The 24,366-nt window shown below is 39.3% G+C and overlaps 1 protein-coding gene across 3 annotated transcripts in view; it reads right to left on the bottom strand.

The window, feature by feature from the left end:
- Nucleotides 1–8,617: 8,617 nt before the first annotated feature.
- Nucleotides 8,618–24,366, bottom strand: part of WASHC3 (WASH complex subunit 3) — an 85,669-nt gene continuing 69,920 nt past the window's right edge. Inside the window, exon 8 of one of the 3 annotated variants that reach the window (XR_011483053.1) lies at nucleotides 8,618–8,700. The gene's annotated coding sequence lies outside the window, so the exon portion shown is untranslated. Of the gene's footprint in view, nucleotides 8,701–13,657; nucleotides 14,976–24,366 lie in introns of those variants that run through there. The other 2 variants (XR_011483052.1, XR_011483054.1) reach the window with 2 other exon arrangements.

Here is a 24,366-nt window from a genome sequence, read left to right as displayed (position 1 = left end):
CACTAGGTCACACACATACACGTGACAATATACAATTAAATACCAAAGTCTGTGGAAAACATGGTAAGCACAATATCATTCCAGAGGAGAGATCATTACAAAGTCAAGAACTCTAAAAGACCCTAAACTGAAAAAAGTACCCCTTTTGTGCCCCTTCTCCCCATGTGATATAGAATGAATGTTATTTCTTGAAATGTCACAGAGGTTACACATGCTAAAATAAATTCTTTATAGATTTTTACATTTCAAAATTCTGGATACACTAATTGCATCTGGGGTTTCTCTGTGTGTGTGTGTGTGGGTGTGCGTGTCCATGCATGGTCAGGCAGGGGTGGGGGGTTAGAACCCTGACTTACAAGCACTCTGAACACTATTCAGCCTGCTAAATAGACTCCTAATCTTCAGAGGTATCCCAAAGTAGCACTGAGAGCCAGATTACAGAGAAGCAAGATCTACATGAAACCTAGGTGCAGCTGTGTAAACTCTGTTTTGCCTTGGCCTTGCTGAAGGTAGATGCCTAGGGAGCCCTGTTGGGGGCTGGGTAGGAAAGATACTGCTTGAGGATCTTCCCAGTGACTAATCTGGGAACATCCAGGTTTGCACCACTCTTACTAGTTTCATTTGGAAAGGGGTTGACAAGCATAAAGCACACCCAGTCATCATAACCCTTCTTACAAAATTTTCCAGAGAGTTTATCAACCTAAATCTGTCTTATATTACCTATCTACCAGGACTTCCTAGTAAAGACAAGGACTTGGGGACTTTTTTGAGTCATTTTGAGCAAGCGTCATCTTTAGATTATTCTCTTGCTAAGGTGGCTTCTATCATTTTCATTTGCAAAACCTTTTCTCTTTCTTCATATTTGAAAGAAACCCAGTATGACTGTTGTAATTTTTTTCATGCAAATTACAAATATTTAGAATCCCTGTCAAAGGAATGAAATAAAAGCAGATGTTTTTCCCTTATGCTGGCCCCAAGTAATACCACATTAGAAAACAGAGAGTATTTTCAAGTCTCCTTAAAAAGTATTTCAAGAAAATAAACATTTGTTGGATGCAAACAAGAACAGAATATGGCATTTTTTAATATGAATGTAGAATTTAGAGCTAAGGAGCCTAAGGCCCAGAGAGACTTGAGTGACTTGTGTAAGGTCACAGAGTGAGTTTACAGCCAATTCAGGATGTGAACTCAGTTCTCTCCAATTCAGCCTGATGTTCTTTCTACACTCTGTGCAGTAGATGGGATTGCAAAGACGGCCCTGATATTTTATGCCTTCCCATGTTGACATCTTTGAAATATAACTTAGCAGGTCCTCTCATCACCTCTGGAATCTGGGTCAGTATCACATGTAGTAGAATAGTGGGATGATGTGGTAGAAGTGATGGTATACCACTTTGGAGCCTTAATCTCAAGAGTTCTTAAGTGTTTCCACTTGTTCTATTGGAATCTTACTAATACCATAAGGACAAGCCTACACCATCCTGGTAGAGAATGAAAACTCATAGGGAGAAGATCCCAGTTACTCCAGCTAAAGTGAGACTAGACAACAACCAGTCAACTAGGATATACGACAGAACCTAACCTGAGAATCAGAGCCCACAGCTGATCATGAACAAGCATAGCTGAGACCAGAAAAACTACCCATCTGACTCATGAACAATAAAATATACTTATATTTTAAGCAGAATCTAGCAAACCTTTTTTTTAAAGGGCTAGATAGTGAATATTATAGGTTCATGAGGCCTATGCTCTATAGTAACTTTCTTCTGTTTGTTGTTGTTGTTGTGACTGACTCGTGTCTGACTCTTTTGTGATCCCATGGACTGTAGCCCACCAGGCTCCTCTGTCCATGGGATTTCCCGGGCAAAAGTACTGCAGTGGGTAGCCATTTCCTTCTCCAGGAGACCTTCCCAACCCATGTCTCCTGCATTGGCAGACAGATTCTTTACCACTGAATAAAGTACCAGAAAAGCCCTCAGTTTACTGTAGTGTAAAAAACAGACAAACATATAAGGCAGATAACATGTAAATTAACAGGCACAGCTATGTCCAAATAAAGCTTTATTTACAAAGACAAGTGTCTGGCTCACAGACTGTAGTGTGCAGACCCTTCATTATAAGTCATTGACTTTGGGACGATTTGTTATACAGCAAGAGTCAGCTGTTACACTGATTTTGACTTCATATCCCAAACAAAGAAAAGTACCAAAGTAACTGCAAAAGAACTTAGTTGTAAAGATAAAAGGGAGGAGTAGAAGGGAAACATCTCCATTTTTTTGAAGTTCACAATTTACCTGTAAAGTCTGTCACCAACCTTTCTCATTTCAGTTTAGGTATTGCTGTCAGACAGCTGTTATTCCAGCCCTAACAAATAGGGTTTCTTTGGGATAGCCAAACTACTGGGGGACAAAATGGAACCTATTACGGTTGAAAACTCAGTTTTTAAGCTTGATTCTGGATTCCAACTCAAACTGAAACAGAGATGTGGAGAGACCTTTTTTTCTTGAAAGTATTTTATTTATTTATACTGGCTGCACTGGGTCTTCATTTTTGCACACGAGCTTTCTCTAGTTGTGGCAAGCGGAGGCTACTCTTCATGGCAGTGTGTGGGGTTCTCATCTCAGTGACTTCTCTCATTGTGGAACATGGTTCTAGGTACAAGGGCTCACTAGTTGTGGCGCAGGGGCTTAGTCACTATGCAGATTGTGGAATCTTCCTGAACGAGGGATCAAACTCATGTAGCCTTAACCGCTGGACCACCAGGGAAGTCCCTGGAGAGCTTTTAAAGCCATATTTGGGCCCCTCTGCCTAGTTCTCCTCATTCTCATGGTCTCTATAGCACTGGTTCTTCTGACCACATTTTCCTTGAAACTATCTCTTCCCTTGGCTCCCATCATGCTTTGTGCTCATTTCTTTCATCTCTGGTCTATCAGCAGAAACTCCCTACTCAGAGTTGTTTTTCCTTTTTACATTTTGGCCCTGAGCAACTTTTTCTTTCTGTTCTATATCAGTGGGTCTGAGGCCAAAATATGTATCAGAATTTCTCATAGAACCTATTTAAAGTTTGGAAGCATAATAGTCATGATTTGAAAAAAACTCCTCATGTGAGTTTGGTGGACACTCCAGTAGCATTTAGTATTTTCCAAAGATAACCCCTAGTATTTCCCATCTCACATGCCCTCCCACAATGTGACTGTGTCATCTTAACCATCAAGAAGTAGACTCTGTTTCTCAGCCTCTTGGATGTGGTTAGGTCCTGCAAAGTTTAGCAGAAGTGACACTGCTAGTCCTGGACACGGCCCTTGACTGACCTGGTAGCTTTACTCCTGCCTCTTGTTAGAAGTGTGACCAGAGATCCTGAGACCACTGTGATATGAGAAACCCACGTCACATGGAGCAGCTCAAAGGATAAGACCTCATGTGTAGAACACTGAGGCACTATGTGTAAATGAAGAACCATCTTGAAAGTGGCTCCTCCAGGCCCAACCATTAAAGTTAATACCATGTGGAACAAAACTATATAGCTTAGTCCTTACCAAAATCTTGGCCCACAAGATCAAGACCAAAATAAATGATTGTGTTAAACATTAAGTTTGGGGTAGCTGTTACACAAAAAATAAGTAAACCAGACCAACCTCTCTCCCCATGCGTACATACAACCGTGTGAAGAACTATTGCCCTATATTGTCTACCTGGCTTATATGGTTCTAGCTACTGACGATGGGTTGATAGTTCAGAAATCATCTCACCTCTTTCCTGAGTTCTGGACCTGGTATTTATACAGATTTACATAGCAGTCCTACTGGCAATACACTTCAAATGCTACTGAACTGAACACATCATCTCCTTTTTAAAAACTCCTGTTCTCTTCTGCAATTAATTGCTCCCGCTGTCTACCAAGTCACCTTGGAGTAATTTTTCACTCTTCTCTCTTATCTGGGGCAGCCAGTAAGTCACAAAATCCTCTTTTTTCTCTCCACTGTCATGGTTCTGGTTAGTTCTGTGTCACCTCTCAGCTGCATTATGGCGGTGGCCTCACATGTGGTCTTCTTACTTATCCTTTCTTTCCTCCACCTTCCACATCATGGCCAGAATGGCCTTCCTAAAATGAGTCGCTTCACACTTCTCACTGTGGCAATCAACACCACTCATTGTTGGAGAACAAAGTAACTCCTCCTTTACAACTCCAAGCTGCCTGGTCTATGAGCTCCCTTTCGAGGACTCTCATTTCTGAATGAGCTCTTCTCTCAGCATAAAATGGCTTTGTTTTTCTCTTTCACATGTAGAAATCCTTTGTATTAATACATGCCAAAACTCTGTTCACGCTCTCCTGGATGCGTTTTCTGGTTGCTCTTTTGCCCAGGGCTGCCTCTTACAGCTGTCCAGGATGTGCACTACACATCCTGGAGAGGAGAGCTGTTCACAAAGACTACAGTGTGAATTGCATCTCCTAAAGTTATATACGTATATATAAAGTTAAATAGTCGTAAGTAATTTTTCCTTCTCTGCACAACTTCAACATGGTTCTTTATTTTGTTTCCTTAAAATTCACTTCTGTAATACCCACTATATGCCAGGCACTGAATAAAGACCACAGATACAAAGGTATGTTATCAAGTCTCAGTCTTGAGTGACTTAAAGTTAGGGCAAACAGACATATAATGAAATGTATGTTATTTACAAAAGACTTTCATGTCCACTTTATCTTTACCTTATTTTTCTCCATTTTGGAGTTGGTTGAGAAAAGAAAAGAAACAATGGGAATTCCCTGTCAGTCCAGTGGTTAGGTCTTAGTGGTCTCATAGTAGGGGCCCTGGGTTCAATCCCTGGTCAAAGAACTAAGACCCCACAAGCCACATGGCATGGAACAAAGAAAAAAAAATAGAGTTGGTTAACAGTTTCTATTTTATTTTATTTTTTAAAGAGTTCTATTTTAGAGCAAAATTCTTAGGGAGTGAGGTCCTGTCTTATTTGTCATGGCCCACAATTAACACTTGGCTTTGCTCCACGTAGTCTCAGATAATGGTTGTTAGATTGTATCAGATGTACTAATTGCTAACAACAAGAGTAACCATTTAGTGGCCTTTACACGGAACCCTGCTAGCGCCATGATGCGGGGTGGGAAGCACACATGTAGAGCCGTGGCAGACTGCTGTGAGTTCACCACCCCAGTTCCTTTTCTTACTGGGCACTCTGCTGGACTGCTTTTCCCAGTCCTCCCTGAAGTTAGGTAGGACCCTATGACTGAATTCTGGCAATAAAACGTGGGTGGGAAATGATATATATCTAAGTCTGGGCTACAAAACTTTTTGCTTAATTGTCCAGTCTTCCAATCTCTCTCTTTCCCTCCTGCAGCTTGGTAGAGAAGACTCTGAAGATCTCAAAGAGGTAACACTTCAAAGACAACAGAATTTGGGCCCCTGAGATACTATTTAGGGCATCACTGACTAACCAAGAATACTTGCATTACACTATTGCATGTGTCAGCCATAAACTTTTTTTTTTCTCTATCAAATGTGGTTTTTATTCAACTGACAAGAACTTTTCTACAGCTACACTTGTAGAACATCACATGGCAAAAAGAGGAGTTTTTTCTCTAGACTTTTTTCCTTTTTTTACCTTATTAAAAATGAGATTGGTCCTAAAAATATAGAAAGAAGTTGAAGATTGTTTTTTATCACTATCAGTTTAAACTTGCCTAATTCAAGTGCCAAGTTTAATGCAACCTTCCTAGACTGATCACTGATCCTAGACTACCTACTTTTCAAGAGTACCCAGTAGATTCCAAAATTGATACTCTGTTTAAGTATGAGCTCTCCCATCTCCATGATAAAAAATAATGGCTTGTTCAGTCTCTCACTTTTATAGTCCTTGAAATACACATGAGTGGTAATAAAACCAAAGAGCTGATCAACCTCTCCCAAAATATACTTTAGTAAACCCAGAGAAAACTCTTTGGTGTAGAATGTGAAAAGGTCCAGGGATCTCCATGCCTGGTTAGGACCAGGCTAACCAGTCTATTACCTGCAGAGGCTGGCTAGGATGGGGTGACTGATGTTTAGGCCTGTGAATGCTGGGAAAGAAATAGAACTAAGTTTTGACTTCCTTAATGCCTTAGAGCCAGATTGGCACTTGTCACCACTCAATGACTTGTACTCATGTGACAACCTTACCACTTCCTGTTTTGATCCAAAAAAAAAGAACGCTAAGAGAAATGAGGCAACAAAACTGAAGAAGGCCCAGTATGTCTTTTTTTTCTCTTCCATTTATTCAACATACATTTCATGTTATGTTGTTATGTTGCACCTATTATGTTCACAGCTCTCTGTGTGTGTTTGGAAGAGTGGGATTCAAATAAATGTAATAAACAGATCTACTGCCAGGGAGATGTTTAGACTGATGGGATTAGACGTGGCAAGCAGCTGTTTAAAAGATAGTATAGAGAAGAAAGGGCACTGGGTCTCACGAGACAGAGCCAGGTTCAGATGCAGGCTTCATCAAAGACTGTGGTTTGAACTTGAGCACCTACTTAAACACCTAAATTCAGTTTCCTCATCTGTAATTTTTGAGGACTGCTGAAAGAATTAAGAGAATTTCCTAGCACAGTGCCTGGCAAACAGTAGGTGTTTAATAAGTGATAGCTCTTCTTACGTGGGGATACAGGGCACATGCACACATCTGAGCAGTTGGATGTTTAAGAAATGGCAAACAATTGGCACAGACAAGAAAAATTGTTTAGTATGGAGGAGGGAAATTACATTGGGCTGGAGCTGACAAAATAAGTCATTAATTTTTCTTAAGTCTTCCTTTTGAAACATCTCTCAGTTCTAATCTAATATGGATGCCAAATCTAAATGTATAATTCACATTCAGGCATCACCCTGAAAGGTATAAATGGAGAGAGGAATTCATTGTTTTAGAAGAAAATTTCCTCTATTGGATGAACAGTTCACAGCAGGCTTTGCTGACTCATATATACACATTTGTGTGTGTGTGTGCATGAGTGTGCATCCACATGTGTGTGACAGATATGCTATATACATGAGAGATAAGTCATAGAAATTGTTACATATGCTCAGGAACAGAATTATGATACAGTTTCTAAAATTATAGAGATCCAGAATTCAAAGAGGATCTCTCAATCCAAGCCATTCATCTTACAGCAGAGGAAACAGACCCAAAGAGGGGCAATGACTTGTCTAAGACCATGTAACCAGGTAACCGCAAAGCCAGGGCTTGAATCAATTATTCTGCATTTCTGGTCCAATGCCCTTACCACTAACTACTTTCTAGCCAAGGCTTAAGGAGCTATTTCATAATGCAACTGGACAGAGCTCCCTGGAGATCTTAGTTCCAGGGAATGAAGACTTCCCCCGAAGACTTACCAGTATTACGGACAGAGGTCAGACTTGAACTAAAACTCTATTAATAAAGTTCACAAAATAGTTAAACATACTTAAAACAGCCTTCATCTATTGAACCCTTGCTGTGTGCAAGGGTTCTGTGTGCACTGTGTCAATTGCTATATATATATATAAATATATATATGTAATTTCATTTATTGATTTACTTAACTTTTTATTTGTGAGACAGGCATCTAAGCTCTGTGCTAGGATCCAATAATGAAAAGACATACATGGTTCTTGGCCTCACGGAACCCCTAGCCTTCCATGTGTGCTGTGTTCTTAGTTGCTAAGTTGTGTCCGACTCTTTGTGACCCCATGGACTGTAGCCTGCCAGGCTCCTCTGTCCATGGGGATTCTCCAGGCAAGAATACTGGAGTGGGTTGCTATACCTTCCTTCATGGGATCTTCCCAACCCAGGGATTGAACCTAGGTCTCCTGCACTGCAGGTGGATTCTTTACTGTCTGAACCTTCCATAGGTTTGTTTATTACATCTACTTACAGGTGATTTAATGTGCCCAGAGAATAACAATGATGGCTACCAAACATTGACCACCTACCCCACACCAAACACTTTTCCAAGCAGTCTCTGAGTAAATCTGTACAACAACTCTGAGATAGGAAACAGGGAATAGAAAGCTGAAATGTCTGGTTCAGGGTCACACGGGTAGTAAGCAGTAGAACACAGACTGGAATAATGGTTTTCTGGTACCAATGTCCATGATTTTAGATACTACCTTACAGTGACCAGTTGGATTCCAGTTATGCATGCTAAAAGATGGTACAGATGACATTAAAACTCTGCCAGTGAGACCTAGGATCCAAGAAGCATAAATTACTTTGTTTACAGGCAAATTCTGTGTTTTTGACAGCTGTATATAGATAATAATGTTTGCTTGAGTGCTTATCATATGTCAAAGTACTGTGCCTGTATACTTGATATTCAGGTAAAACACAAACGTAATACTGGCCTTCAGTAGATCCTCAATACAGTAGACAAATGGTAAGCAGTAGGAATAAATAAGTAAGGCTGGACTAAACCTAGAAATTATTAAGAAATAGAGGCTGTTGGGAGTTATGTGTTGGATATGCATTTGGACTAAGATATGTTTATATTTTTTCAAGGCTGTATTTTCTTAATTTAAATGTAGAGATAACAAATCTCTATATAAACCTTCACTCACCTGTTAGAAAGAGGGCAATTTCTGCAGAATTACATATTAGTCATAAAATTTATTATGTGCTATATTTTATCCATCTGTTTAAGGCATCCTGTTGCAAGGCATGGACACACTCCTTGAAAATAAAAACACAAACTTGAATGATTTTTGGTTTCACATAAATTCTATTAAAGAAAAATAAAACAGTGAAATCACAAAATTTCTCCATTCCCTTCCACCATATGGGTTTCTTTGAGGTTTAATAATATTATAAATAAAGCAGCTTCAAGATTAAATGCAAAACAGTGAACAATTTAGAAACATTTTGAAGAAGCAAGTATTATATCCCAGTGTTGCCAGACTTTCAACAAAAGTAAGATAGAAAACAGAGCAAGGACTCTCATTTGTTCTATCAAGAAAGCATAAATATTGGCTCTGTATTAAGCCAACCTCTTGCAGCTGTACACCAGCTCTCCACTATTAAAAAGATTCTTAAATTCCCAGGGAAACAAAAATCAATTTCAACCCTATAAGTCTGTATATAAATCTATTGTGCTTTATTCCAAATATTTTCTCATCAAGGAGCTTGGAACACACTTTTTTTTTTTTTTCCTGAAAGAGAAAATCTCCAGTCCACCCATTACACCATTATAAATATTTGAATGACTTCCAGTAACTTTGCTTAGAAAAATCTCAATGTCTGTATAACATGTTAATGACAGCTCAGCAGCAATGTCAATACATTTCATTTCCCGGCAAGACAATCATTCATAGCAATAGATTGGAATTCTGATTGCCCTTTTGATGTATTGTATTTCACTTTTGTCACAGCACATTGGATGGTTACTCTTGCCCTCTTGGCAAGATACTCATTTCTGAGCTTATATTAAAAATCTATTTTATCTGTTAAAGCTTAGAATGAGCTAAGTGATTACTATTCTAATCCTAAATCAATATGTGTAGTCAGGTCTTGAAAGAATTCCAATCACTGTAGCCCTCGTTTATATTATAGATGGATAGTAATGCCATTGTGCTGTTTTCTTTGGGGCTCATTTTATATATTCTATTTGTCAGAATTAAGGTTGCTGGTCAAGTGATTATGGTTCAAACAAAGAAATGGATGTGATATTAATTTTCTTTATTTTCTGAGTTTTGTAAGAAACTACATTGGCAAAGTGAAATATATATATTTGCTAAAGTTTGGAGAAATAGAGTAGGATAGAGTTGTACTTCTCAGACTTTAGTGTGCATTAGAATTTCCTGCAGAGCTAGTTAAAACAGATTCCTGGGTCCCATAGCCAGTGATTCTCATTCAGTAGAGTTCGGGACTTTGATTTCCAACAAGTTCCTAGGCGATGCTGATGTTGCCCTTTCAAGGACCACCTCTTGAGGAGCAGTGAAACAAAATGGAGTGGTCAATAACAAAGGCTAAAATCTTGCCTTTGCCATTTATAGGCTTGTTGATTTGGGGTAATTTGCTTAACCTATTTTTGAGCCTTAGTTTCCTTATCTGTTCAATGGGCTTTTTGTAAGGATTAGAGAGATAATCCTATGTGTCACTTGACAGGGCTGGACAGATACCTGATGTGTGCCAAATAAATTACAATCTTGGCTATTAGAAATGATGAATTCTCCTTTTCTGGGATCTGTCTGGTTGAATATGTAGTTCTTCTGTTCCCTATTCTAGTGTGTTTGACAAATTCTTTGTTAAGTATGTCTAGATTAGGAGTTCTCAGATAGATGCATGAGCAATGATTCAGGATTTGAATTGCTCAGGTGGGACTTAAAACACTTAAATATTTTGATCCCTGGGCCTTTCAACCAAATACCATGCTGAAACTTTGATTCTCTGTCCTTTGAAATATTTTTCATTTAAATTGCTTTCTAGTCCACATCTCTACAGTTATATTTCCTTGTGAATGATCTTTTAAAGAACAACATCAGTGTATTTTCAAAATCAAACTCAAATCTTTGGAGACTAATATCCATTCTCTCCATATTTCGCTACTAAGAAGCCTGGTGTTCTGCCAAGGCAACATATTAATAAATTTAAGCTTGAGATTTTCATTGTCATGTGAACGTTGAAATTGGCTCTCAATTACACAAAGCAGCCAATTCAACAGGATATGTGTACTGGATTTACAACAAACGTGTCTGTGAAAAAATTAGTTTAAAATCCCTGATTTTGTGGTTTGTGTTTAATTTGTTAAATAGGCATAATCCATCAGTCATAAGCATCTCAGCCAATTCAGGGTAAGTTAATTTTTAGAAATGTAGAATTTTACTTTAATCAAATGTTAACAAGTCAATTTGTCTTGCATTCAATCGTTTATTGTTTTTCGCTTGACACTAAGTCCCATTTCTGTGGTAGGTGATGGTTTAGACTCTTGGGGAAAACACTTACCCCACGGTCCCAGAGTTTACAGTTTAGGTAAAAGCACAGTTATTAGAACCTCATTTTAACAGGCTGATAAATCTCCAGTCTTTACCAGTTAACAAACTGTAGAAAGTTTCAGTCCATTATTTGTGTTTATACTTTGGCCACCTGATGTGAAGAACTGACTCACTGGAAAACACCCTGATGCTGGGAAAGATTGAAGGCAGGAGGAGAAGGGAATGACAGAGGATGAGATGGTGGGATGGCACCACCGACTCAATGGGCATGAGTTGGAACATGCTCCGGGAGTTGGTGATGGACAGGGAGGCCTGTGTGCTGCAGTCCATGAGATCGCAAAGAGTCGGACACGACTGAGTGATTGAACTGAACTGAACTCATGAATCCGTTAGCCATCATCCAAAGCTTCAGATACACTGGATGCTGTATTCTAGAACATTTCCAGAGCTCCTAACCAAAGGAGAACTTTACTTCCTATGATTTTTTTCTTTTTGTAAAATGAATGTAGAGAAAGCAAATCAAGTCATCTTTGTAGCTTGTAACTAGCTGTTACACAGATTTCTCTTGTAAAATGACATGATTGAAGACAAATGTGTGTGTGTGCTAAGCCGCTTCAGTAGTGTCTGAACGTTTTCGACCCTAAGGATTGTAGCCTTCCAGTTTCCTCTGTTTATGGGATTCTCCAGACAAGAATACTGGGGAGGGTTGCCATGCCCCCTTCCAGGGGATGTTCCCAACCCAGGGATCAAACCCACATCTCTTATGTCTCCTGCACTGGCACACAGGTTCTTTACCACCACAGGCACCTGGAAAACCCTGAAGATAAATACTAGTCTGTATATCAAACTTGATTTTTTGAGTTTTTTAAAAGATGCAGAGATTTACATTCAAATGACCTGTTATGGACCAAATGTGACTCCACCCACACCCCCCAATCTTACCAAATTCATCTGTTTAAGGCCTACCCTCCAGTGTGATGATATCTGGAGATGGAGCTTAGGGGAGGTAATCAGAGTTAGATGAGGTCATGAGGGTGGGGCCTTCATGATGTTATTAGTGTCCTTATAAGAAGAGGCACCAGAGAGCTTGCTCTCTTTCTCCCCAGTGTGAGGACACAGCAAGAAGGTGTCTGTCTATGAATCAGGAAGCAGCTCTCACCAGAAACATGGCTCCTAGATCCGACTTCCCAGCCTCTAGAACTGTGAGAATAAATATGGTTTTGTTTAAGTCACTCAGTCTATCTAATTTTGTAATGGCAGCCTGAATAGACTAAGACATGATTTAAGAAAGATGATTTATTTTAATACAAAGGGATTTGTATTAATACAAGAAGGTGGAACACTTCAAACTTACCTCTTATCATCCGCAAGCAGGTGTCTCAGTCTCAGTCTGTCAGTCTAGCTCTTGGCCACTGCTGCCAGCACACAATTTGTTCTTTCTTGCCTCGGGTAGGCACTCTTTGTGCTGTCTTCTTTACCCCAAAGCTTCCACTTCTGGCTCAGAGGCTCATATCAAAGTAATCTTAATAAGTCCTAGTCATTTCCCAAATGATCCTTCATTGCAAAGTTTGTTTCACAGTATACACTTATTTGCATTTCTCTACTGTGTCTTCACGTGGTTCAAGGATATAAGTCTTAGCTCCTTAACAAGACCTTGGGCATCTCTAAGACAAGCCTAGGGTCTAGACTTTTCCAATTGGTTGTGTTCTCCATTGGCCCTTGTAGAGTGTTGTGCAAATAAAATGGGAATAAAACTTACCTAATGAAGATTAAACTAAATGCTGAGAGCCAACGAATGTTCTGAGGCAAATGAATCAAGTAATGCAAGGAAGTACAATAAAACCCTGGCTCCAGAGCCTACGGGTGGGGGTGCAAGAGAGTTATTCTGGATAAATGAGTTTAATAGATGGCTGAGGATTTATCCTTTTAAATACCAAGAGTTTTAATTATCTTGTATGGAAAAATTTCCAGTATATTAATCTTCCCTGCCTTCTAAAATAATGCATTGTAAACATCATCCAACTTGATGACTCGAGGTTGTCATTAGAAGTAGTATTGTGCTATAATGCTGAGAAGCCCTCAGGCTCTTTGGAGGTATGTAGAACTGTTTGTCTCTATTCTAAAGGGCTGCAGATTGCTTTTTTTTTTTAATTGTTGTTTTGTTTTTTAGCTTTTTTTTGCATCCTCCTTTGTTGCTAGACTGTCAGTCTCACTGATGCCAATGTGACTGATTATGCCATGTCTATTCCCTGCTCCTAATTTCCTGCTTCTCATCTGAAATGAGCTTGTAAATCAAATACTGGAGCTTCCTGTGGTTGTTGTCATGATTATTATTGTTAAGGATGTGTGTAAACTGGGAGCAAAGGGCTCTGTGTGAGGGCTTGCAAGGGTCTCCAGGGTTAAACTGTGCAAGAGACATAAACATATATGTTATGAACTCCTAGTTGAGCTGCTCTGAAGCCTTTTAAACTTAATTTCCATTTTCGCTTTTCTGGTCTGAAAGTAAAACTTTCTGGAAATTCATTTTTCAGATCAATTAGGAATTTAGCCATGAGTTTGGCAAGGAATCACTGAGTGCTTACAAAGTGCAACATACATGCTAGGTGCTGTAATCTGGGCATTTAAAATGGGTACTCTATTGCCCAGCTTACTCTCTGTTTTCTGAATTGTACTAGCACATAGTAAGTACTTAAGAAATATCTGTTCATCAATGAAATGAACTTTATTATCTGAGCAGATACAAGATATTGACACACATACATACACAAAGAAGCTTGCAATATAAGCTGTAAGGATTAGAACAAAAATACAAAAATGTATATACAAGGACTAAAAGATTATTTCCTGCTGGAAAATGCAGAAAGTCTTCATGGAAGAGGCAGTGGTTGTGACTGGGACTTGAAGGATGGGGTCATATTTCATTTAGCAAGAAGTTAAAGAGACAAAAACACCACAGACAAAGGCCAGATGCTAAGATGGGCAGGGCGTATCAGGGGGACAACTAGTACATTTTGACTGTAGTACATGGAGGGGAGTAGGGAGATCACATTATAACATTATATTGGGGTCACATCATGGGTGGGCTTTGGCTGTCAGGCTAGAGTCTGGATTTTGTTTATTAAGTGATGGGGAGTAACTGAGGGTTTTTGAGCTGGGAGGTGACATGCTTTGAGCTGGGCTTTAGAAATCTTGGTGAATGTTGGAATTTAGGAGTTAAAGGGAAATAGGGCTGAGGTAATTCCAGGGACACAAGTGGGAGACAATATGGGTCTGAACTAGGATGTAGGCAGTGAGAACAGCAGAGAAGGGGTGATTGTCAGAGATACTGCAGAAGTAGAATAAGAGGACGTGGCAACTTATTTTTGTCAGGAGCGATGGAGAAGGACGTGTTGGGATAACTCCAAGTGATGAACTTTCCAGAATGAACTAGAAAAGTCCAAAAGAACAGGCTTAAAAAGATGGTGATGAATTTGTCTTGGGACATGCTGAGGTGTGAGAGTCAATTCTTGATAGCTCTGCTGTGAAAAGCATGAATGGGAAACTTCCCCGAAAAACACAAAAGGATAACAAATATAAAATGAGGGTTTACGTGAGCTCAGCTCACAAAAAAGAGTTAAAAGGTCAATGTCCTATTTTTAGTCCTTTCTTGACATGAGTGTATTAAAAAAATACAGTAAAAAATGTAATAGTCATTCTTACTTTCAAGTGCACTTTGAAAAAACTTCTAGTTTTTTTTCCTTGTTTATCAAGAATTACTCTTGATAAGACTGGCACTATACTACTACCTGAGCATTATTGGAATTGCTCATGGATTAGTAGCAGCTCTCATCTGAAATAAGACAGTGAACAAGAAATATACTGAGAAAACCTCCCCCAAAGAGCAGGTGGATTTGACTTCTACCATCAGAAACAAAGGTGTTTTCAGATTAGCAGGCAGCTCCCCTCCATGGAACAAGAACAAGGACGGAAGTTGAATATTAACTTGGATTTTGTAGATTGGAAATGTAGGATTCTGACCTGTAAACAAGAGGGAAAGTACATCCTAGGCAAAGGAAGCCGTGTATATAAACCTAGCATGACAGAATGATATGGCACCATCAGCAGATGGCAAGAAGCCATCTGGCTGGAGCACGTGTGTAAAGAATATGAGGGAGAGGCCACACAATCAGGGAACTAGACAGAGCTGCAGCTTGAGAGCTGGGCTGGGGCCAGGGAAGGGGGTGGGCCTCATATACAACACTAAATAAAGTTTGCACTTTCTTAACAATGGGAGCCATCCCAGGGGTCCACTGCGGAGGCACGACAATCAGATGTGTCCAAGGAAACGCTGGAGGCTCTAGTGGATGACTTAAGAATGGAGGAAAAGAGGCAGAGATGAGGATGCTGTGAAGTACTACTGAAAGCAATTGAGGATCTGAGTAAGTGAGGTTATGAACTTAGCTTAGCCTATAATGGACTTCCCTGATGGCTCAGAGGGTAAAGAATCTGCCTGCAATGCAGGAGATACAAGAGTCACAGTTTCAATCGCTTGGTCGGGAAGATCCACTGGAGAAGGGCATGGCCACACACTCCAGTGTTATTGCCTGGAGAATTCCATGGACAGAGAAGCCTGGTGGGCCTTAGTCCACGGGGTCTCAAAGAGTCGGTAAGACTGAGTGACTAACACTTTCCCTTCTTTCACTTTAGCCTATAGTAGATACTCAGTGTGTGCTAGCGCATAGACTGCTCAGGTTGACAGCAGCGTTTGACCCCTGCGTCAGAATTAGATGAGCCTCCTCTTGGATTCAAACCAGCTCTAGCAGTAGGTTGCTGGGCCAGATGCCCTGAAGTGTGAAAGGTGTGTGTGTGTGTGTGTGTGTGTGTGTGTGTGAGTCACTCAGTCACGTTTGGTTCTTTACAATCCCATGGACTGTAGCTCACCAGGCTCCCCTGTCCATGGATTTCCTCAGGTAAGAATACTGGTAGCCATTCCCTTCTCCAGGGAATCTTCACAACCCAGGGACATCACCCGAGTGTCCCTCGTTGCAGGCAGATTCTTTACCATCTGAGCCACCAGCAAAGCCCGGTGTGAAAGGTACTAGAAGATTAATACTGCAGCCAGAAGCCAAGTTTTATCTTTGGCTCGGGGCACATTTTAATGCAGAAGATACATGAAAGTGAAATGCCACCAGCTTCTGGTGGATCTGCTTCCTTACAACATACAGAGCGCCCTGAGGCATAGTCATCCTGGACAGGAACATGGCAAGTCCTTTGTAGGGGGCGCAATGGAGTTTCTAAAAAGTTCAAGGGAAGACTGCAAGAGATCTCCGTTAAATAGACTCTATTTGTTGTTTAAACATAGTGAATATGTACAGCACTGCAGGTTCACTCTGCCCAACACAGTAATCACTAGACATTAAGCATTTGAAATGTGACCAGAGTTCAAATTCAGATTGTCTGTGAGTATAAAATATACACCAGATTTCAAAGATTTAGTGTGAGAAAAATAATCTAAAATATCTCATGAATACTTTTTGAATTGGTTATATGTTGATAATACTGTTAGATTTATTGGATTAAACAAAATGCATTATTAAAGTATACTTTTTGAAATGAAGCTCTTTAGAAAACTTTAAATACTTTTATGTAGCTTATATTCTATTCTGCAGGACAGGACTACTATAGAAATTTCAGTGTTATTTTTTATTGCAAAAATAAAATAGTTGTGAGTGGGGTATTAAAGTCTCCTACTATTATTGTGTTACTATTAATTTCCTCTTTCATACTCGTTAGCGTTTGCCTTACATATTGCGGTGCTCCTATGTTAGGTGCATATATATTTATAATTGTTATATCTTCTTCTTGGATTGATCCTTTGATCATTATGTAGTGTCCATCTTTGTCTCTTTTCACAGCCTTTATTTGAAAGTCTATTTTATCTGATATGAGTATTGCGACTCCTGCTTTCTTTTGGTCTCCGTTTAACAGACAACACTGAAATACAAAGGATCATAAGAGACTACTACCAGCAGCTCTATGCCAATAAAATGGACAACTTGGAAGAAATGGACAAGTTCTTAGAGAAGTATAACTTTCCAAAACTGAACCAGGAAGAAATAGAAGATCTTAACAAAACCATCACAAGCAAGGAAATCGAAACTGTAATCAGAAATCTTCCAGCAAACAAAAGCCCAGGACCAGATGGCTTCACAGCTGAATTCTACCAAAAATTTAGAGAAGAGCTAACACCTATCTTACTCAAACTCTTCCAGAAAACTGCAGAAGAAGGTAAACTTCCAAACTCATTCTATGAGGCCACCATCACCCTAATTCCAAAACCAGACAAAGATGCCACAAAAAAAGAAAACTACAGGCCAATATCACTGATGAACATAGATGCAAAAATCCTTAACAAAATTCTAGCAAACAGAATCCAACAACATATTAAAAAAATCATACACCATGACCAAGTGGGCTTTATCCCAGGAATGCAAGGGTTCTTTAATATCCACAAATCAATCAATGTAATACACCACATTAACAAATTGAAAGATAAAAACCATATGATTATCTCAATAGATGCAGAAAAAGCCTTTGACAAAATTCAACATCCATTTATGATTAAAACTCTCCAGAAAGCAGGAATAGAAGGAACATACCTCAACATAATAAAAGCTATATATGACAAACCCACAGCAAGCATCACCCTCAATGGTGAAAAATTGAAAGCATTTCCCCTGAAATCAGGAACAAGACAAGGGTGCCCACTCTCACCACTACTATTCAACATAGTTTTGGAAGTTTTGGCCACAGCAATCAGGGCAGAAAAAGAAGTAAAAGGAATCCAGATAGGAAAAGAAGAAGTGAAACTCTCTCTGTTTGCAGATGACATGATCCTCTACATAGAAAACCCTAAAGACTCTACCAGAAAATTACTAGAGCTAATCAACGAATACAGTAAATTTGCAGGATATAAAATTAACACACAGAAATCTCTTGCATTCCTATACACTAACAATGAGAAAACAGAAAGAAATTAAGGAAACAATACCATTCACCATTGCAACAAAAAGAATAAAATACTTAGGAGTATATCTACCTAAAGAAACAAAAGACCTATACATAGAAAACTATAAAACACTGATGAAAGAAATCAAAGAGGACACAAACAGATGGAGAAATATACCGTGTTCATGGATTGGAAGAATCAATATTGTCAAAATGGCTATACTACCCAAAGCAATCTATAGATTCAATGCAATCCCTATCAAACTACCAACGGTATTTTTCACAGAACTAGAACAAATAATTTCACAGTTTGTATGGAAATACAAAAAACCTCGAATAGCCAAAGTAACCTTGAGAAAGAAGAATGGAACTGGAGGAATCAACCTGCCTGACTTCGGACTATACTACAAAGCCACAGTCATCAAGACAGTATGGTACTGGCACAAAGACAGAAATATAGATCAATGGAACAGAATAGAAAGCCCAGAGATAAATCCACGAACCTATGGTCACCTTATCTTCGACAAAGGAGGCAAGGATATACAATGGAAAAAAGACAACCTCTTTAACAAGTGGTGCTGGGAAAACTGGTCAACCACCTGTAAAAGAATGAAACTAGAACACTTTCTAACACCATACACAAAAATAAACTCAAAATGGATTAAAGATCTAAATGTAAGACCAGAAACTATAAAACTCCTAAAGGAGAACATAGGCAAAACACTCTCCGACATAAATCACAGCAGGATCCTCTATGACCCACACCCCAGAATTTTAGAAACAAAAGCAAAAATAAACAAATGGGACCTAATGAAACTTAAAAGCTTTTGCACAACAAAGGATACTATAAGCAAGGTGAAAAGACAGCCCTCAGATGGGGAGAAAATAATAGCAAATGAAGCAACAGACAAAGGATTAATCTTAAAAATATACAAGCAACTCCTCCAGCTCAACTCCAGAAAAATAAATGACCCAATCAAAAAATGGGCCAAAGAACTAAACAGACATTTCTCCAAGGAAGACATACGGATGGCAAAAAAACACATGAAAAGATGCTCAACATCACTCATTATCAGAGAAATGCAAATCAAAATCACAATGAGGTACCATTATACACCAGTCAGGATGGCTGCTATCCAAAAGTCTACAAGCAATAAATGCTGGAGAGGGTGTGGAGAAAAGGGAACCCTCTTACACTGTTGGTGGGAATGCAAATTAGTACAGCCACTATGGAAAACAGTGTGGAGATTCCTTAAAAAGCTGGAAATAGATCTGCCATATGACCCAGCAATCCCACTTCTGGGCATACACACCAAGGAAACCAGATCTGAAAGAGACACGTGCACCCCAATGTTCATCGCAGCACTGTTTATAATAGCCAGGACATGGAAGCAACCTAGATGCCCACCAGCAGACGAATGGATGAGGAAGCTGTGGGACATATACACCATGGAATATTACTCAGCCATTAAAAAGAATTCATTTGAATCAGTTCTAATGAGATGGATGAAACTGGAGCCCATTATACAGAGCGAAGTAAGCCAGAAAGATAAAGACCATTACAGTATACTAACACATATATATGGAATTTAGAAAGATGGTAACGATAACCCTATATGCAAAACAGAAAAAGAGACTCAGATGTATAGAACAGACTTGTGGACTCTGGGAGAAGGCGAGGGTGGGATGTTTCAAGAGAACAGCATCGAAACATGTATATTATCTAGGGTGAAACAGATCACCAGCCCAGGTTGGGTGCATGAGACAAGTGCTCGGGCCTGGTGCACTGGGAAGACCCAGAGGGATCGGGTAGAGAGGGAGGTGGGAGGGGGGACCAGGATGGGGAATACATGTAAATCCATGGCTAATTCATTTCAATGTATGACAAAAACCACTGCAATGATGTAAAGTAATTAGCCTCCAACTAATAAAAATAAATGGAAAAAAAAAATTAAAAAAAAAAAAAAAATAGTTCTATCTCCTCTGACTTTTCTGAACTTTTTCCTTGTAGTGAAGCTGTCAACATGTGTACTAGGAAGAAATTAAAAGTGTAATAAACAGGTTAATGTATTCATGTCTATTATCCAGAATTGTTTATCTGCTTTTCAATATTACTATGGAGATTAGCTCACCTGTAAGCTTGTTTTAATGTTAATGCCATGGTGTTCTGCAGAGCTTGCAGAATATAAAAATTATATATATATATATGTATATAAAATTTGAAACAGTTCATTTTGGGGGGTTATTAAAAGGCAAGAAAAGACAAGGAAGGTTCCCATGTTAATAACTTTCATATCAGGGCAAGTTGTATTCTGACATGTTTGAATGGACTCAACATTTCTAAAGAAGTTGTTTGTAGTTCAGTTGATAAGTCGTGTCTGACTCTTGGCCACCCCATGGATTGCAGCACGCTAGGCTTCCCTGTCCTTCACTATTTCCTAGAGTTTGCTCAAATTCATGTCCATTGAGTCAGTGAGGCCATCCAACCATCTCATCCTCTGCTGCCCCCTTCTCTTGTCCTCAATATTTTCCAGCATCACGGTCTTTTCCAATGAGTTGGGCTCCTCACCTCAGGTGGCCAAAGTATTAGAGCTTCAGCTTCAGCATCAGTCCTTCCAATGAATATTCAGGACTGACTTCCTTTTGAATTGACTGGTTTGATCTTTCTGCAGTCCAAGGAACTCTCAAGAGTCTTCTCTGGCATCGCAATTCTAAAGCATCAATTCTTCAGTGCACAGCCTTCTTTATTGTCCAGCTCTCACATCTGTACATGACTACTGGGAAAACCATAGGTTTGACTATACAGACTTCTGTTGGCAAAGTGATGTCTCCTGCTTTTTAATACATTGTCTAGGTTGGTCATAGCTTTCCTTCCAAGGAGCAAACACCTTTTCATTTCATGGCTGAAGTCCCCATCAGCAGTGATTTTGGAGCCCAAGAAATAAAATCTGCCACTGTTTCCACTTTCCCCCCTTCTCTAAAGAAGAGATTATTGCAACATACCCCTCTCTTGCAAAGCTTGGAGTCAATATCTCTTCCATTAGAATATCAAGTAACAATTGGAAATTCTCAAACCAGAGTACTCAAAGGATCGTCTTGCTTTCACATTAGTAAACACCAAGTAACTGTTCAGAAAAAGCATACCTGGATTCAACTGCAAGGCTTCCAATTCTTTTCTTTTTTCCTTGTGGGTTAGTGGAAAATGTAACATTTGATTATCATACTGATCTTTAGCTTAATTTCCCCTAATTTTGCAGAAGCATCCTGCTTCACACCAACAGCCCCCTATGATTCTATGTATTTGGTGTATGTTAGCATTTAACATGGAGAAGGCAATGGCACCCCACTCCAGTACTCTTGCCTGGAAAATCCCATGGACGGAGGAGCCTGGTGGGCTGCAGTCCATGGGGTCGCTAAGAGTTGGACATGACTGAGTGACTTCACTTTCACTTTTCCCTTTCATGCATTGGAGAAGGAAATGGCAACCCACTCCAGTGTTCTTGCCTGGAGAATCCCAGGAACGGGGGAACCTGGTGGGCTGCTGTCTATGGGGTCGCACAGAGTCGGACATGACTGATGTGACTTAGCAGCAGCAGCATTTATTTAACAGAATGTGAAATAATCTCAAGAATTCTCCACCAAATGGAACTGATTACGCAATGAAAGCAAACTTGAGGAAGGTTCTGAGACATCATGTAAAGTATTTTACTATGTTTCTGTAAGGCTCTTTGCATGTAGAAAGCAAGTAAGTTTGTTTCTTAAATAAAAATGGTCTCAAAAAAAAAATCTTATTCACTATCTTTGAAGTGTGAGAAAAACATTTTTTTTTCATATGTAAAATGATGACTATGAAATTCAAAGGGGAGAATTACAACCTGAGTGGTGCCTGCCACACGAAGGGTCTGTTGTGCTTCAAAGCAGTTGGGAGCAGTAACTATGTACATAGACACTCTGATAGTGCTCAGTAGCTACTGAATCTTTTGGACAGAACAGGCAGTTCTTAAATACCTGTCGCCAACATTACATGGCAGAGCAAGATGGAACTGAAAGATTCTTATGTCACGTCTTTAATATTGGTACAACAAAGATGACTTCATCTGTGCAGTTAGTGTACACGCTGTCCCACTCATCTCATAGCTCCATGAGAAGAAACTTATTTTGATTTTTGACTTGCCCTATTTTTCCTGCATACTGAATGTTGCAACCTTATGTCAACTAAAATTTCTTGGCCTAATAATTATAGCCAGCATTGAAAAACTCTTCCCTCAAATTACTCGTGCAAACAAAATGAGGGGAAAATAAATTAAACACAGCCTTCTCATCCTCTTGTTACAGGCCCTTCTTCACCTTACAAGCTGTGGTCAAAATGTTTCAGCACTTTTTTCATCTGTAAAATCAAACTCTTTTTCTGCTTAATGATTAAATTTTTACAGAGCTTTGTTTTACTACTATTATATTTTCATTGCTTTATTGCCCTGCTTGGGCAGTGTATTCACTAAATTTTGAAATAATTTTTTTGTTTTCGGTTTTGGCTGCCCATGTGGCTTGCGGGATCTCAGCCCCTGAGCAGGGACTGAACCTCGACCCACGGCAGTGAAAGCACTGAATCCTAAGCACTGGACAGCCAGGGGACTCCCTAAATTCTTTGAATTAAAGGAGAGAAACTCTATGAAATTATTTTTTTCCCCCATTCAGATTCTAATGTCTAAAGGGAGAAGTTTGAAGAGAGGCATGGACTTCTAGAAATGTATGGCTATTATGAGGCTTGTGTATATGAGAAACAAATTTTGACTTGACAGCTCATATACAACAAAATTGTCAAATACTAACATATTATGCCCCAGAGAAATCAGGAAAGAGATTTGTGGCTTAATTTTGACTCAGCGGTGAGCCTAAATAAACAGATTCATTGATCTCTCCATCAAAATCTGAGAAGAAATATCCAAAACCCTTTCAGACTTACCATTCTTCCATATCTTGCTAGTTGATAAGCCCCAGGAGTCTGGGGACTGTCAGCAAAGTTACTTAGAGTGGTGCCAATTTCTCCCAAGACTTAAAGGATCCATATTCATTATTCCATAGTGAAAAATGGATGTAGAATAAGGACAATAAGTTGGGAAATGCTCCCTTTGAAAGTAGCAGTAAGTCACATATGCTATGGCTTGTAGGTGGCACTCTGACCCAATGCCATGTTCCATTTTAATTTGAGGAGAATATGTTACCAAAAATTTTACTCTCACTTAAAAAGGTATTTCCATTTAATCCCACATCTGATTTATAAAAAATGAGGGGAAAAAAGATTTTTTTCCTCTTAGTGTTGGAATGATATATGTAGTTTTATTCTTATGTCATTCTACTTTTCAAAAGAGCAAACGTGCTAATAGAGACAAAAGACCAGCTGTAGAGATGATGGAAGAAGCCCAAATGCTCACTATGTACTAATACAGTTATTAGCTTTGAACCAAATTTACTTTATCCTTCTAAAAGAGGATCTGGTTTAGGGGATGATTTAACTCGAGACTTTTTTTTTTTTTTTTTTTTAAGCACATTCTAGTCTTCAGGCCATAAATTACAGAGTTAGACCAGGGCCAGGCTAACTTATTTTGGCAGATGAGGCATAGGAAGCATTTTCTTTGAGGAAAATTTAGGCCACTGGATTAGATCACCATGTGATGGGTACACAATTGATTAGAAATTCTGCTCAAGGAGGTATCAGTGGATACCTCTGTAGTTAACCAGAGACACCTACAGTTTATGCAGGTTCTCTCTTAGGATCTTTTATTTTGTTCCTAAACATTTTATTTCTTAAAATTAATTATTTACCTATTTTTATTTAATTTTTGGTTGCGCTGGGTCTTGGTTGCTGCGCACAGGCTTTCTCTAGTTGTGGCGAGTAGGGGTTACTCTCTGGTTGTGGGATGCAGGCTTCTCATTGCAGTGGCTTCTCTTGTTGTGGAGCACAGGCTCTAGGGGCAGGGGCTTGAGTAGTCGCAGCTCTGGGCTCAAGAGCACAGGCTCAATATTTGTGATGCATGGGCTTTGTTGCTCTGTGTCTTGTGGGTACTTCCCGGACCAGGGATCGAATCTGTGTCCCCTGCATTGGCAAAAAGATTCTTATCCACTGCCCGACCAGGGAAGTCCTTTCCTAAACATTTTAGAACTGATATGAATGAATGTTAACTACATCAAGATGAATACAGGAAAAAACAGGGTATATTTTGGAGAAGAGAATCAATAATGTTATTGGCATATTAGGAAAATGGTTAGAATTAAAAGGGGAAAAGTTCATTGAGGAAATGTTGGGAGGAAAGAGGATCCCATTCATTCAAAAAAATTTATTGAATGCCTATGATGTGCTAAGCACTGTTCTAGGTGGTAGCTGAATTTCCAGGAGCTCAGAGTATAATTAAACATAAGGGTC

This window comes from Odocoileus virginianus, chromosome 23 (genome assembly GCF_023699985.2).
Source record: "Odocoileus virginianus isolate 20LAN1187 ecotype Illinois chromosome 23, Ovbor_1.2, whole genome shotgun sequence".
NCBI classification, from domain to species: Eukaryota; Metazoa; Chordata; class Mammalia; order Artiodactyla; family Cervidae; genus Odocoileus; species Odocoileus virginianus.
Note: the sequence above shows the minus strand (reverse complement) of the source record. Positions and strands in the feature narration are given on the sequence as shown.